Source organism: Leucopleurus acutus (assembly GCF_964270905.1).
Source record: "Leucopleurus acutus genome assembly, chromosome: 12".
Lineage (NCBI taxonomy): Eukaryota > Metazoa > Chordata > Mammalia > Artiodactyla > Delphinidae > Leucopleurus > Leucopleurus acutus.
In genome coordinates, this window is record NC_139154.1 from 56,904,823 (window position 1) to 56,922,074 (window position 17,252).

Genomic DNA, 17,252 nt, shown 5'->3' on the forward strand with positions numbered 1-17,252 from the left:
ACTTTTTTAAAATGATATGTTTTGGCTGTATGTTTATAATTCACCAATAAATCCTAATGGGTAGCCTTTTTTTTTTTGGTCTAGTTATCAGAGCCCATGATTTCAGGGAGAGCCTCCTGATAAAAAAAAAAAGAGCAAAAAACAAAACCCTGCTATTCCTCACTAATACCTAAAACTTGAAGGTCAAACACTTTTATTCCACAAATACACAACTGAGTTATGACAAAAACAGAAGGGACAAAAAAGAAAAGTAAAACTGACATCGTCATAGAAATAAAGTACCACTTGGCCATACAAAAGATGTATAATACTGCCCTAACATAGACAAGAGTATTCTTTTTTATATTAAAAGTTTAAATCTAAGCAGATTTCTTTCAGAAAACTAAGGAAGCATATACTAAACACAGTTATATGACACACAAAGAAGTATAAAAGACATACTTAAGACAGGAACATAGGAAAAAGCGATCTTGTCATAAAAAATTTCTAAAAGTGAAAAAGAGAACACTAAGCACAGTTACATATGTATCACAGTTTTACATAAGGACAGTTCAAAAAGTAAAAGTATGACCCCATGGCTAAGTGAAATGGCTCACAAGAGAAGGATCTTTCAATTTAAATTCCATCCATATACCTGTAAACAAGTCTAATGATGAAAAAGAGTGAAGCATCCAATGTGGTTGCAGAATGGCTCTGGAAAGTAGTTCATGGGGCTAAATAAACGAGGATGAACATAACAGAAGAGCAAAAACATACAGATATAGTATTAGGAATGAGCAAGTTCAAGAAAAAGTATGGCTTAGAAAAAAACTGCTTAAAGATAACAGCTTTTAGAACTACATTCAGATAAGTAATTTTAACCCATTTTATATTGTACAGCACTTAACATCTTGTAAATGTTTTATATGCTTTATCTCATGATATCTCTTTGGAATTTGACAAGGCAAATATTATTTATTATTTTTGCAGATGAGTTAACGGAAGCAAAAGCAGATAAAGTAACTTGCCCAGCATCAAATGGCCATTAAGAGGTGGAGTGGGAATCAGGACCCAAGTTTCATACTTTCCTACCAAGTGCTGTCTCCACAATCACATACCATTTCTGAAAGAACAAGGAACTGAGAGAATCACCGCTCAGAGAGGATGTTAAGGTTGAGAGAGCACATTGAGAAGGCACAATTGCTCAACTTGTCTTTTGCTTACTTTCTCTGAGTTTTTAAACTAAAGTTGTAGCAGAGCATTGAGAACTGAAACCTGAGCCTCGTGAATACGAGGGACTAACACATCTTTATGGAAGTGCAAGTCTTTGGGTTCAGATGCAATGCACTCCATATTGCTAAAGCAATTAGTCAGTGCAATTACAAAGCTGACTCCTATCATCTTGGAGAAAGAGCTCAGAAAGTGAGAAACAGTCATGGGCTGGAGATGGGTCAGAACGGCTTCAAGTTTTGTGGGCTGGAGGAGTGGGGAAGTGATTTCAGAAACTGCAGACATATAAACTTAACGTTAACCCTTAGTCAAATCTGAGAATAGATTATGAAAGCAAATGGTTTTCCAATACTTAGAATACAATGATCACTAGAAGTCAGCATGAATTCAAACAGAATGCCAAATCAGCTACATTTACACCTTTTAAAAAAGGGGTTATTGGCCTTTTTAGATGGAGGAAATAATAACTCACAGTAATTGAGCTCTATCTGCCAGACACCGTTCTAAGCATTCCATATGTGTTTCCTCACTTAATCCTCACAACAACCCATTTCATAGTTGAGAAAACTGGCTTAAAGTACTTGCCCGAGATCACACAATTAGCAAAGCCAGAAAAAAAATTAGTGTATTCTGGCCAAAACAATTCTCAAGATGATATTCCATGCTATTTTTGTAAATACGTTGTTTGAGTATGAGTTAGATGTTAGTGTAGTTGGTTAAGTTTGCTGCTCTGTATCAACTTAGAGAAGTCTTTAGGGGAGTGCATTGGAACGCTGCCCTTGGCCCTATATTGTTTTTGATTATTTATAAGATAATAAAGACATGGAAGACATGCTTATAAAATCCTCAGAGTGTACAATCTGGGAGAAATAAACTAAAATTCAAGTGAACTATAACAATGATGAGAGTAAAGCTTTACATTTAGTTCAAAAAGTTAAATGTGCAATATAGAAATGGAGAAATGCTGACTTAGAACCTGTTCACTAGAGGTGTTATCAACCAAGAGTTTAATAATGGCTGCTAATATAATGGGTGACTAAAAGAACTAATGTAAACATAAACCCCCAGGACACTGAGAACACATCAGCATCAATCAGCATACTGGTTGCTAGACAGCTTACGTTACCACTGTATTCATTTTTACAGTCCACACTTTTAAGAGCTATATTGATGTAAAAAAATAATAAAGAGTACATATCTAGATAAAGCTGAAAACAATGTCATGTGACAAATTATGCTTAACACAACCAAGCACAATAATGGTCTTCAAATATTTGAAAAGGTGTTAAGAGAATAATTGGTTTTTCTCCCCATTTTTATATGGATGATTTATTTATTTTTTGCTATTGATAACAACGTATTCATTTATGAAGTGTTATCCCTACTCACACCACACCCCCAGGAAGTTGTGTTACTGGGTGGACACAGTGCAAACATAAGATTAGGAAGTTAACAGAGAATAACTGGTTTTATTCAGTATCATTGTAGAGGGTAGATAGAGGGTAGAGGTAAAATGAAGATAACAGCTATGAGGACTGCGCTACTGCATGTACAATATCTACAGTAGTACCTGGCTTATCCTAAGTGCTAAGTTTTAGCAATTTTCACAGTAATTAGGTGAAAGAATTAACAATTAAGCTCCTACTTCATACTAAACACTGAAATTGAGATATCATACTTCATTAAATCCTTGCTATGACACTAGGAAATTTGTTTAACTGCTTTACAGAAAAGGAACCAGAGTTTCAGAATTGTTGCCTATCCACGACTACACAGCTAATAAGTGATGGAACTGGGATTCACACCAAAGTTTCCCTGACTCCAAAGCCCATGTTCTTTATACTACTTCACTTCATTACCAACAATCTAACAACAATCTACAACAGGTTTTCTCATGAGGTAATGAGGTCCTTAAAATACCTGACTTGAGAAGTTTCAAAAAGCTGAACAACTGTCATAAAAAGGTGAGTCAAATATCCATGAATAATACTGTATGCAGGTTAAATACTTCAAAATACAAGACACTGCTGTGTTCAAGAATAATAATTTATTTGTGACAGATATCTTCCCACTAAATTTCCATTTTATAATACCTGCTAATATTAGCCAAATAACAGTAACTGTCTTATGATTATAATCAACTATCAAATGATCGATAACTATTAACAAACTATGTCATACTTTTGCATAAAAATATTTTTTACAGTTTCAGCATGAACACAAATAGAAGAAACTAAGTGAGCTGTCATATTAGCTTCTGCCCACTCACCCCATCTGTTTTCCCTCTCCTTGTTTTGATCTGTAAGATGCAACAAGATGTAGGGTGCAAAATATTAAGACTAAATATCAAAAAAAAAATCTAACAACTCTAATTTTGTCTTTATGCTTCAATCAGAAATCTGAGACGATAGTACACATACTAATTCATAAATCAATTAGATATGTTTGTTGCTAATAGCTGTGAGTTGGCAAGCATTTCTAATATGTTTATTTGCAACATCTCAAATATTCTTTGGGGGAATTATCTGTCACATATTTCATTCAAATGAAATTGTCACTATTGCTGAATGGAATCAAAAGATGGCATTTTAAAGGAATCTTGAGCCCAACCTGCCCTATTATTACAGACAAGGTAAAAATAAAGGCTCTGGAGGTTAGGTGACTTAACAGAGGGTTACTTCACGGTAACATCACAAGTTGATCTACCCTTTCTCTCCCTCTCCCTCAACTCCCCCTACATATACATTATCTCATTTCTTAGCAAAGCCTCTAATTATAAGAAGCTCTAACAGCAGCATTGTCATTCAACAAATATTTATTGAGTGCCTATTATCTGCTAGACTGTTATGAGAGACTCGGGTTGTACAGCAGTGACCAAAACAGACATGGCTATTGCTCTCTCCGGAGCTTAGAGTGTGATATAGGACACACACATTAAACAAATATTCACATTAATAGCAAGGCAATTACAAATCATGAAAAGTGATATGACAGAGTATACTGAGAGGAACTAATTTCAACTGAGGTTCACAGGCAAGGCACCTTTAAGGAAGCTAAAACCAAAGGATAAGTAGGAGTCAGGGAAGCAGAGAGAGAAGCAAAGAGGATTCCGGAAGACAAAACAAATCCAGCTAGTAAATACTTCAAAACAAAGCTCATCATTTAGTGTAGCCAGTGTCCTTTTTGTACTCAGTAAAGGCAAAAGTTAAGAGGTAAAACACTTTTCCTAGTCAGAATAGCATAATATTTACCATGACTCCCTACCAGTAACAGTTTTCCTGGTTCGATTAAGTTTTGTGTGCTAGGAATGCTAATGAATGCAGGGTCTTTTTTCTCCTGTTGATATGTACTGTATTCTTTTAGTATGTACAAAAAGCATATGGCCTTTTTCAATGCAATACTGACCAGAGTCCTGAAGTCATCATCCATATTCTACCTTGATACAGGCCTGACTTTGCTTAATCCTGATGTTGCTTTTATATTGTATGAAAAATCCAAGTAACTTTGTTCATGGTTTTTAAAATCATAGTTTCGAGCAATTTCCTACATCTACTTATATATTTTCAAAAATGTAACTATTACCTTAGATTAATATAAATACTTTTCCTTCTAAAAGCTCAGTATTCAACTAAATTGTTGCTGGTAAAATTCAGCTCATCTAGACCAGAGGTATTTGAATCTCAGTCTTTTCCAATGTCAGAGAGAACAGAGAGAGAGCACACCAAGTCTGCTCTCTGCTCAGGCACTAAAAAGTTTATCCAGTAACCAGATTACGGACTGCCAGTCTGGTGATGCTGTACAAATTTACGTTTGGCTTAATGTATCTTCATAACCTCTCTCTGCACCAGTGGTATCTGAGAAATCTGACTCATAGCCAGTGAGCAATTTCTTACATACAGCCACTATAAACTAATCACACAAGTGGAGAAAACCTTCTTCTACACTGAAATTAAAATTAAAACATCTCCTAAGTACATTATCTCAAGTTTTTTCATTAATGAGACAACTGCTCCAAAAAGGCTCACACACACGTTCAATTTGAATTACATAATCAGAGACTCAAAGTACTGTCTGCACAGATTATGAATCATAAGCATGATTATTAATAAATCAAATTAAAAACTGTACTAGCTAATAATTTCCCAATATCAAGTTCTGTAAAATCAGTTTATTTTTAAAATGAGCAATTAACTCTAATATGGTAATATTTTCATCAACTTTAGAATGTCTTTTAAAAATGAGAACAAAATGTCCCTTAAGAAACATGCATTTAAATGACCATTCTTTTTTTCTGTATAAGATTTTTCCAATTCTTATATAATTTTAAAAATTTAATATCCAAGAACTTGATTTATTAAGCTCGTTTTTGGGGGGGCCATGGCATTTTTTAGATTAAAAGCAATCCACTAAGAGAGAAATTTCTATTTTAAAGACGTCACCTCATGAAACTGAAAGCTTCTAAAATTTATGTATTTAAAAGACTCACTACGATCTGAGATGCTTAAAACATTCATTTCAAGATAATAAACCAGTCAACATTCTTGAATCTGAGTCATCCTAAAAAGTTAAAAGCTATATACCAAATTATAGAACTGAGGATGGAAAACTGGCTTGTCAAATATTCAAGTTCCTCTGATCAGGCCGACCACATCTACATTACCTACCGAAGCAAAACCTAACATGAAGGCTTCTGTGACACGTTTTAAATACTTTTAATAAAACTTGTAACATTTTTTTTGGCTGAATGTCCATGCCAGCTCTGAATCCAGATCCTAACACGGAAGGAGGAAAGGGTTCCTTTATTAAGTAAAACTGGCCTAGATCTCGGTCGGGGAACTTTATGGATGCTTTCATCCACAAATCCAGAGGTGTCCTCACAGCCTTAAATTTACTAAGTAAGCTTGATCTAAAGAAAATCATAGCCGCTAAAACTTTAGTAACTGCAGCATTAAGTACAAAGGAGAAACAGTATAAGAGTAACACGCTAACGTTTTCTAGGGTACAAATTACGGTATTTTAAAAGTTTTCGTTTCATTTGCCTCTACAGCTCATTAAGGCTGTGTCGAACAAAGTACCAGTTCAGGGTGTAACTTATCCTCCCTAATCAAAGATGACACCGATAGTCTTATTTCCTGTGGGGATGGGTGTGGTTGAAGAGACAGTTACGTCCAAGCCATCAATCTGTGTATGGAAAAGTCTGCAGCTCTCACACACGCTGTCGCTCGATTTATACTCGTGCCTGCACACGGCAAGGCCTATGCTTCTGACTGCGATGACTTCAAATAAAATATCCAACAGGCAATCGAATAGTATGGAGTTATTTTTACTGCTCAAAGACGCAGTCGCGCTCCTCAGTGTTTCGTCTTAAGAAAACCCTCCCGGGGATGAGACCGACTCGGAGCTACGCCGCAACTTGCAAAACTAAAGAGTCAGGAAATTGGGGTGGGGGCTTACGTTCTCTAAGCGCCGTCGACTCACTCTTTGCGACGCGTACAAGGTAAAGTGGTGAAAAGAAAAGGGGAAGGCTCATCCAAAATTCGTCAGCGTGAGTGCCGCCAATCTGGCGTTGGGAGCTAGTTGGGAGGACCCGGTAAGAGACTGGGTCCGAGAGGCCGGGCGCGGTGGTCGCCGGCGGAGCGTGACTCCAAGTTGGCGTCGGCGCCCACGCCGGAACTTGGCCCCATCTGGCTGCAGCGCCGGCGCCCCCGCTCACAGCGGAGCCCACCGCCCGCTCCTCCCGCCGCGCGCTCTACCAATTTCCCGCCCAACCCCGGCGGCCGCCGCCCAGCCCCGCGCGGGATCCGAGTCCCTCCGCCACCGCCGCCGCCACCGCGTGCGGGTGGGTGGGGGAGGGGAGGCTGCAGCCGCCTCCGCCGCCTCACCCGACGTGCCGGGAGAACAAAGCGGCAGCCGCTGCGGCGCTAACTTTTTCGGTGTCTGTTCCGCTCTCCCCGAGGCGACTACTTACAGAGGCGGGCTCCGCCGGTCGTGAGAAACTCCGCGCCCGCCAGCGTCTGGGTCCCGGACCAGGCGCCAGCGAGGCTTCACGCGCCTCGCAGGATCCCGCCCGCCGCAGGCGCCCCTTCCTCTGTCCCTCCCTCCGCCCCGTCCCGTCCTGAGGCCCGAGGGCGGGGGGGCAGGGGCGCGCGAGGGGCGGGGGCGCGCGGTCGGCGCGGGGCCTGCCGGGAGCTGTAGTCTCCTCGCGAGCTCGAAACGGTGGTAGCAGCGCGGGGAAGTTGATCACTGTCTTGACACCACGCGCGGGCAGCAGGAGCTCCTGGTGCTCTCAGGCTCGCTCTGCACCCTCCGAGGTCCTGGAGTCCCCATGAGCACTGGGGAGCGGGGCGCGACCGTGCACTTATTCCAGGTACGCACTGTACTTGATACCCATTATTGCTACTGAACTGCCTTTTTCTCTTATGTCGCCCGCTCTGATGTAGGCGATGGTTGTTAGGGGGCAAGAGGTGACAAGTTGGACACGGGACTTGTAAAGGGTCTATAATAGAGAGCAGTTTTCACCCTGAGGTATCGTCGCACTTCTCCACCTGTTTCACTCCCGAGTGTTTGCCCTCCAGCTGGCCGTTTGGCACAGGGGCCCCGGGCGTTCCACACCCAGGCGGATACGTCCGGAGCCCTTCACCTAAAGCGGAGTAAATGGAAGTCTCTGCTTTCAATGTGTTGGTGTATCCTACTTGTCCATCTTTAAATTCGAGTGTGTCCCCTACCATCAGAGTGAAGTGCAGCCAAGAATCACCGAACCTAGGTTTCCAAGTGACATTGACAAGGGTGACAATGCCGGGTGAAGGGGGACTCGGGTGAGATGAGATCTAGAGGGAAAATACACTAGGTGTTAAATTATACATATTTTATGTGAGGGAAAAGCGTGAGCAGCTGACACCCATTGTCCCAGAAAAGACCCAGGTCTCCTTATGTCCAAATTTCATGCCCAGTATATCTCAATTAAATTATATTGAAACAAGCAGATGGGTTGCAGGCAATAATCCATCCATCCCCATGCAGAGGTCGAGGGCAGTTTTTGAGAACAGAGAGAAAAGAAAGCTAAGTGGGTCCCTACTTTTTATACCAAGTCATAAATCTTACTGGATGTCCCTGGATTTAAACTTAAGCGGGAATTTTTTAATAATTTATATTAAAGACCGGGCAAGTAAAATTCGGTATAACTCTGATCTACTCCGAAGCTATATTTTTAAAAGATGTTTCTGAAACATTTTTTTAAATTAGAAGATACTAATTGTCTCACATTCAGTAATATCTAATTCAGTCTAATTATATTTTGTAGTCTTATTCTGCTATTCTTTTACTTTAAAATTGAAAGTAAATTCACTCAAGTTTCTTTTAAAAAAAAAGCAAAACCGAAAAATGCTCTTACCTAACTTTGCCTTTTTCTTCCTTCCACTTCACAACTGACATTTTAGTCCAAACCCAAATATCCTCTCTCAGCAAGATTCCCAGGATCTCATTGGAGCAGTTTACAGCCAGTCCCATCTCACTAGTGACTCCCGTTTTCACTCGTGGTCCTTAAAGAGACAGAAGTTACTCTTTCTAGAAGTAGCTTTTCTAAATGAAGCAAGCTGCTATTTTACAGAGGTGCAAGGATTTGTGTATATGAGAATATATATATGTGTATATACATATATATTATATATACATATAAACATATATACATTTACATTATATATACACATACATATGGTCATTTCATTTCCACTTTTCCACTTCTCTTTTGAAAAATGAAATCATCTCCTTTCAAATCACTGAAAAGTGAATCTTTCGATAATACATTTAAGTGTAAGACTGTCTTTGTCCCTGTAATTTTTTTGCTTGACATGAACTACAGTTTCCTCAGGACATTCCATTCCTATGCCAGGAGCACTGAAGGGTAAAGATTAGGTTTAATACGTGCATGTGAGATTTTTATCCTTGAGAGAAAATATAATCAGAATGACCAAGATGGAAAAGATTTTTCTTCTTGGTGCTTTTTGAAAACTAGGAGCTCAGTGTTCCTCTTCTGTGACAGTAGTTGCAAATCTTGCCCTAGAGTTACTGCCCCCACCCCTTGTACTTAATGGTTAACAACACAACCATTCACACATGTTATTTAATAGAAGCAAAGAAAGTCAACACTGTTGTGACCTAAGGTAGCAGAGTTACTTAAGTCAGAATCCTAAATGCAGAAAAACATGATTTGTTAAGGCCCCACTGGAAGAAATAGTCATTATTTCAAAACTTGAAGTAGTTTTAATTTATAGAACGTGATTACTGGAAAATTATTTTGGTTTTGTGTCTTTCTTCATGACCTTGAAAGATAGGTGAAAAATTCAGAAAGCATTTGGGTATCAATATAGAGTTAGTAAAATAGTTATTGGAACAAATGCTTCAGGATCTATTTCTTTTTCAGCAGAAATATACTTGATATATTCTTCAAAATGTCCTTCCTCAGTTTCCACTGGCACTACCCTGGTCCAGACCCTCCATATCTGGATTGCTGCAAGAGATTTTCGTTGGTCTTCTAGACTAGGATGAACTATTATATCCTTGGAACTCTCTTTTCTGATTTGCAGGCTGTCAATAATTGTTCTGTGCTCTGGTAGCCCTTGATGGATAATTCTCATGTCACTTATCACATTTGATTGTGGATTGAGTATATAGCAGATCCCCCTGTGCTCCCCTTATCTGCCCTTTCCCTTACTGAACTTGTAGAAGCCCATAGTCTTCTGCTTGGATATAACCCCTACAGATAATATCTATATCTAATATTCATTATATTATTTGAACACCAGCTCTGGGCCAGGCACATTCATCCATTCTTTTATAGCTTTCTCTGTTTATTCCATATAACACCTCCCTTGTCTTTTTTTTTTTTTTTTTTGCGGTACGCGGGGCTCTCACTGTTGTGGCCTCTCCCGTTGCGGAGCATAGTCCCCGGACGCGCAGGCTCAGCGGCCATGGCTCACGGGCCCAGCCGCTCCGCGGCACGTGGGATTCCCCCCGGACCGGGGCACCAACCCACGTCCCCTGCATCGGCAGGTGGACTCTCAACCACTGCGCCACCAGGGAAGCCCCCCTCCCTTTTCTTTATTTGAACTTATATGTAACTTTATATACTTTACTATTTGATTATATATTATTTTATCAATATATGCAAATATATTTATATTTGCATATTTATATATACAGATATTTATAACACAGTGTATAATCAAAGAGAGGTGTGGTGAGGATGATTGGACTAAAAGGAGAATTAGAAAACTCTGGTAACTAAAAGGAGTGGTTACTGCCTATGTTCTACCTAGGATTTCATATGGTGTCCTTAAAGTTTAATATCAGGTAATTTGCAATAAAAAAGCAATTACCTTGCTCATTCACAATAATTCCTGTTTATCTTTGTGGTTGCAGAGAAAGAGGTTTCCCAAGAAAGACGAGGTAATGTACAAATGTGCTTCTGGATTTCATTCTAATTGAGTATTAATTAAAAACCTCTGCTTGAAATACTGTAAACTGGTTATAACATACATAAAAAGCCAACTGAGAAAGAGAATAAAGGTGCTACAGACCTGGGTAGGGAGCCAGTATTAAAATTAATTTTTGTACCATCACTGAGCAGAGCAGCAGAGTTAGGGAAATGGGTCCCCCCTCACGCACAGTCTGGAAGCTGCACCAGCCCTGAGGAACCAGCTGGAAGGAATGGCTTGGAGTAGGACTTTGAAGACGGAATCCAACCTAGGCTCTGCCAATTAGCGACTGCAAGTTACTTAATCTCACTAAGAATAGGTTTCTTTACATATGAAATAAGGGGAGATAATTACTCACCCTATAGGGTTGTTGTGAGAATTAAATGAAAAAAAAATGCATTTCAGGGCTTCCCTGGTGGCTCAGTGGTTGAGAGTCCACCTGCCGATGCAGGGGACGCAGGTTCGTGTCCCGGTCCGGGAGGATCCCACATGCCACGAAGCGGCTGGGCCCGTGGGCCATGGCCGCTGGGCCTGCGCGTCTGGAGCCCTGTGCTCCGCAACGGGAGGGGCCACGACAGTGAGAGGCCCGCGTACCGCAAAAAAAAAAAAAAAAAAAAAAATGCATCGAATGCACTACACCTGTAATGGGCATTAAAGGTAGTCTGCCTGAGGATGCGTTGTGAGGTTACCTTTTATCAAGCTGTGTGACCATGGGCAAGTTAACCTCTATGTGCTTCAGTCTCATCGACTGTTAACTTGGTTTATAGTAGTCCTTCCCCCATGAGTTGTATAAAGACTAAATGAGCTAACACATGGAAAACATTTTTAAAAACTCACATGGTGAATGCTCAGTAAATGTTAGCTATTTTTATTCATGTTGAAGAGTTAGAGTTCTTACATCGCCACATCTCCTGCTGTTGTAGCAGAACAGAGAAAGAAAAGTTGCTGAGCTTGAGTGTATGGAGGGAAATTTAAAATAATAACAAAGAGTTTAAAAGGAACAGGAATCCCTATGGCTATACAATGAATTCCTTTTCACTTCATCAAAGGAAGATCCTCAAATGACCAGAAACCATCACTGCAACATTTTCTGCACTAGTAGTTTCATGTGTTCCAATGCAGGATAAAATCACTGAACAGTTTTATGTTTGGTGGTTTTACTTTTAATATAGTTAGACTATAATGACCTGAACATTTTACTATAAATTGTACTCTGATCATGACATCTCAAATTTCAAAATCTCAAGTCTTTCCAGAAAAAATTATGACTATACAACCCTAGACTTTACATTGTATCATAGTCACTTAAATGATGATGATGGCGTGTTTAGCTGAAAGCTGATTATTGTTAGTTTGTCTTTTTTTCCTAGATTCTCCTTGAAACATTACAGTCCTTGATGTATTGATTTAATAAACATTTTGAAAGGCTACTATGTGCAAGACAACTGATAGGATCTATAGATGAAACAACTCCTGTTCTCAAGAATCTAAAGTTTATTAAGTGAGATATATGAAAATCTATTAAACAGAGAAGAGAGTAAAATAAATAAGTAGGAGGCGAAATAAGCAGGAAATGTCAGAGAATTACAAGACATAACCCCTGACCTGGGGAAGCCTAAATGCATACAAAAAGAGGATTTTAGCTGGGCTTTGAAGAAAGGATAGGATTTGGGAATATGGGGGAGAGGAATGGGAGAAAAAAGAAAATTCTAGGTAGAAGCCACAGTTGAAAAGGCACATAGGTGTGAAAACATGGGCCACATTTGTGGATCAAAATCAAATTGTTCAGTTAAGCTGAGCCGTAGGATTTTCTTTTTCTCACACATTTTAAAAAAAAAATGAGATATGATTCACAAACTATAAGTTCACTTTTTAAATGTGTACAGTCTACTGGTTTTAGTATATTCACAAAGTTACACAACATCACACTACCTAATTTCAGAATATTTTCCTCACCCCAAAAAGAAACCTCATACCTGTTAGCAGTCCCTCTCCAGTTCAGACGTGGTGGGTCCACCCACCCAGCTCCCAGTGGAGTCACGGTGCTTGCTGTTGGAAGCCCCCTGGGTGGGCAAGCACAGGATGGTGAGTGGGGTGGGAGTGGGATACTGACAAGGCACCTGCTGCATCTGCTGCATGTGGCTTTAGTCTCTGTCTTACAAATCTGTATCTCTAGCCTCGATCTCTTTCTGCAATCCCTGGAATGTTCCACAGAGAGACCACAAATTCAAAGTGTCCCTAAATGAACTCACCTTTCCTTGAAACCTCTTCCTATCTCCACTCCTAGTGCTTAGTACTAACATCTGTTTGGTCATCCAAGACAGAAACTTCTTAACTCCTTTTCCCTCTTCTCCAAATCCAGTTGGTGACCAAGTCCCATCAATTTTGTACCATCACGTCTCTGTGTTTTATGCCCTTTCTTCTTTTCCATGACTGCTGTCTCAGTTCAGGCCTTCATTAGCTCTCACCTGATCTACTGAAATGACCGTCTAAGAGATTTCCCTGCTTGAATCTTCTCTTCTTTAATCCACTATCCACTCTGCCATCAGAGTGATAGTTCTAAACTGCAGAATTGATCATATGATTTCCTGAGCCTAAAATTCTTCAGTAGCTAACCAATGTCTTTATTGCGCAGACTTTTTAACATGGCATGTAATGTCCCTCCTCCTGGTTTCTCTTAATGCTACTCCTCATTCCTCACATATCTAGCAACTTAAGCAGTGGTGGACTGCTGGCCGTTCCCCAGTGTGTTTTTGCTCAAGTGATACCCGTCTCCCCCTTTTCTACCTGGTAAGCAATTCCAGGACTCATTCAGTTCAGTCCCTCCTCTATGTCACCTTTCCTGTCTACTTCAGTCAGATGGTAATAGCCATTCCTTTCTTTGTGCTCCAAACTTGTCCCTTTCATATTTATTTATTTTTTATTGAAATATAGTTGATTTACAATGTTGTGTTAATTATTGCTGTTCAGCAAAGTGATTCAGTTATACACACATACACACACACACATATATATAGAGAGAGAGACATTCTTTTCTGTGTTCTTTTCCATTATGGTTTATCATAGGATATTGAATATAGTTCCCTGTGCTATACAGTAGCCTTGCTGTTTATCCATTCTATATATAAAAGCTTACATCTGCTCACCCCAACCTCCCACTCCATCCCTCCCCAACACCCTCCCTCTTGGCAACCACTGGTCTGTTCTCTATGTCCATGATTCCAAACACATTCCTTTCATAGTTCCTGTGATACTTTATGGCACAACTCTCTTACTAAACTGTAAGCTCCTTGAGAGCAGGGGTCATACCTAATTTCCTGTGCTTTGCACAGTCTTAGTGCTCCACAGACATGGTTGAATACTAGACATCTGGGAGTCACTGCATAGGGGGCAGAATGCAAATATGAGAAGGGATGAAATTACCCCGCAGGAAGACCAGAGACAGGAATTACATTTACTGAGGTCCTATGATGCTGAAGGAGGCATGATTCTAGGCTTAATTCTGTCCTTTTCACTAATCATATGAGGACTGAAGAATGTCCATCCTATTTGGCAATAATAAGTTTATAATTTGTTGACTCTGGTGAGAGAAGTGCCAGGAGAAAATTGAGGGCTAAAGCCAAACTGCAATGAATTTAGGAGACAAACAGAAGATAAAAAGAGGACATAGAGAGTACACTGGCAGTTCTCAGATTTCAAGGACCAATAAATTTACAGAAAAACAGACTGAGTTGCCAACTTCTTGTTTTACCAACAGAGAACATTAAAATAAAGCAAGACCTCAAAATCACTAATCCTTAGGAAAATGCAAATCAAAACTACAATAAGATACTGCCTCATACCCATCAGGATGACTACTGTCAAAAAACAGAAAATAACAAGTGTTGGCAAGGATGTGGAGAGATTGGAATGCTTATGCACTGTTGATGGAAATGCAAAATGGTGCAGCTGCTATGAAAAACAGTATAGCAGTTCCTCAAAAATTAGAAATGGAATTACCATGTGATCCAGCAATTCCACTTCTGGGTATATATATCCAAAAGAACTGAAAGCAGGGTCTCAAGGAAACCGCTGACAAAATGAAAAGACATCCTACTGAATGAGAGAAAATATTTGCAACTGATGTGATAACTAAGGGGTTAATATCCAAACTATATAAACAGCTCATATAACTCAATATAAAAAAAATGATTAAAAAATGGGCAGAAGACTTGAATAGACATTTTTCCAAAGAACACATACAGATGGCCAAAAAGCACATGAAAAGATGTTCAACATTGCTAATCATCAGAGAAATGCAAATCAAAACCACAATGAGATATCACCTCACACCTGTCAGAATGGCTATCATCAAAAGGTCTATAAATAACAAATGTTGGTGATGATGTAGAGAAAAGGGAACCCTCATACACTGTTGGTGGGAATGTAAATTGGTGCAGCCACTATGGAGAATGGTATGGAGGTTTCTCAAAAAATCTCCTAAAAATAGAACTACCATATGATCCAGCAATCCACTCCTGGATAAAACAAAAATACTACTCTGAAAAGATACATGCACCCCAATGTTCATAGCAGCATTATTTACAGTTGCCAATATATGGAAGCAACCTAAGCATCCATCAGCAGATGAATGGATAAAGAAGCTGTGGTATATATATATATACAATGGAATATTACTTAGCCATAAAAAGAATGAAATTTTGCCATTTGCAGCAACATGGATGGACCTGGAGGGTATTATGCTTAGTGAAATAAGTCAGACAGAGAAAGACAAACACTGTATGTTATCGCTTGTATGTGGAACCAAAATATAAAACAAATGAATGAATATAACAAACCAGAAACTACTATGTATAAAATAAGCAAGCTACAAGGATATATTGTACAGCATGGGGAACATAGCCAATACTTTCTAATAACTTTAAAAGGAGCATAATCTATTAAAATATTGAATCACTATGTTGTACATCTGAAACTTATCTAATATTGTAAATCAACTATACTACAATTTTTTTAAAAAAGGCAGGGTCTCAAAGAGACCCATGTTCATAGCAGCAAAAGCCACCTGTGAATGAATGGATAAGTAAAATGTGGTATATACATACAACTGAATATTATTCAATCTTTAAAATGAAGCAAATTCTGATGCATGCTGCAACATGAACCTTGAGGACATCATGCTAAGTGAAATAAGCCAGTCCCAAAAAGATAAATACATCCAAGGCAATATATGATAATTTGTTGAGTATTTACATATGTGCTAAGCATTTTATACTCAATATCTTATTTAATGTAAACAACATTATCAAGAGTTTAAATAGTAGGCATTGTAAACTCTACCCATAATTCTCCCTTATGAACACCAAATAAATAGATTACTCTCAAAAAAAAAAGACAAATACTGTATGATTCCATTTACATGCGATACTTAGGGTAGTCAAGTAGTCAAATTCATAGAGATAGAGGTAGAACGGTGGGTTGCCAAGAGCTGGAAGGAGGAGGGAATGGGAATTATTGTTTAATGGGTCCAGAGTTTCAGTTCTCCTAGATGAAAAGGGTTCTGGAGATAGATGAGGTGGTAGTTGCACAACATTGTGAATATACTTAAAGCCACTGAACTGTAATCTTAAAATGGTTAAGATGGTCAATTTTATGTTATGTGTATTTTGCCACAACTAATCAACAACAGAGCATGACAGTAAAAAACAAACTCAGGAAGCTACACCAATTATTATGTTAATTAAGAATATGTAGCATCAAATATGAAGGAAGAGTATAAGAATAAATAAATAAAGCTTTTGATTAAATGCAATTACTTTATTAATAAAACATCTTTTTCCTTAATTTTCTCATTTTGTAACAGACTGAATAAGCATAGTCATGCACAGGCATTAATATGGAACTGACATTTGAGAACTAATGCTGTTAATTATATTAAAAATGGAAGTGAAGGGAAAGAGGGCAATAATTAAAGAAGGTAGCAGTGTCAAGGGAAGATCATTGCCGGCCATTATTGGTTAAGCTGTACTATTAGGTACTATGATGAGTCACATATTTTGTCATATTTCTGGCAGGCACTACTTTGAATAATCATAAGGTATTTGTTTTCAGACATTCAATATTTTATTGAGAACTTAGTATGCTGCCAGGTCCCTGATCTTGTAAGGATTATATTATCAAAATCTTTTACACATAAAAGCATATGCTAAAGGTGTGTGTGTGTGTGTGTGTGTATGTGTGTGTACTATAAAATAGTAGTGTTAAGTAATGCTGCATAACTTAATAAAGATGAACATGAAATACCAGCACACAGAGATGTATGTAATCAAGCTATTATCTAGCTACTATATCATGTTTCCTTCATATTTTCAGTCTCTAAAAATCCTGAATAATAATTTTTACTGTATCCTATATATATATGGCATGGTCCTGAGTGCCATGTTTCCTGTCTGAGCCATTAGCTTGTTTTCTGATTGGTGTTCAATTTCTCTATTCTAAGAGTAGAATTGAAAGGAGGGGACAATTTTGGGAGTGTGGGAGGGATGGATTGGGAGTTTGGGATCAGCAGAT

At 38.8% G+C, this 17,252-nt stretch overlaps 1 protein-coding gene across 1 annotated transcript in view; it reads right to left on the reverse strand.

Annotated features, from left to right (window-relative positions):
* Window positions 1-7,257, reverse strand: part of PRKD3 (protein kinase D3) — a 77,387-nt gene extending 70,130 nt beyond the window's left edge. Inside the window, exon 1 of the mRNA XM_082852124.1 lies at window positions 7,178-7,257. The gene's annotated coding sequence lies outside the window, so the exon portion shown is untranslated. The remainder of the gene's footprint in view (window positions 1-7,177) is intronic.
* Window positions 7,258-17,252: the final 9,995 nt, after the last annotated feature.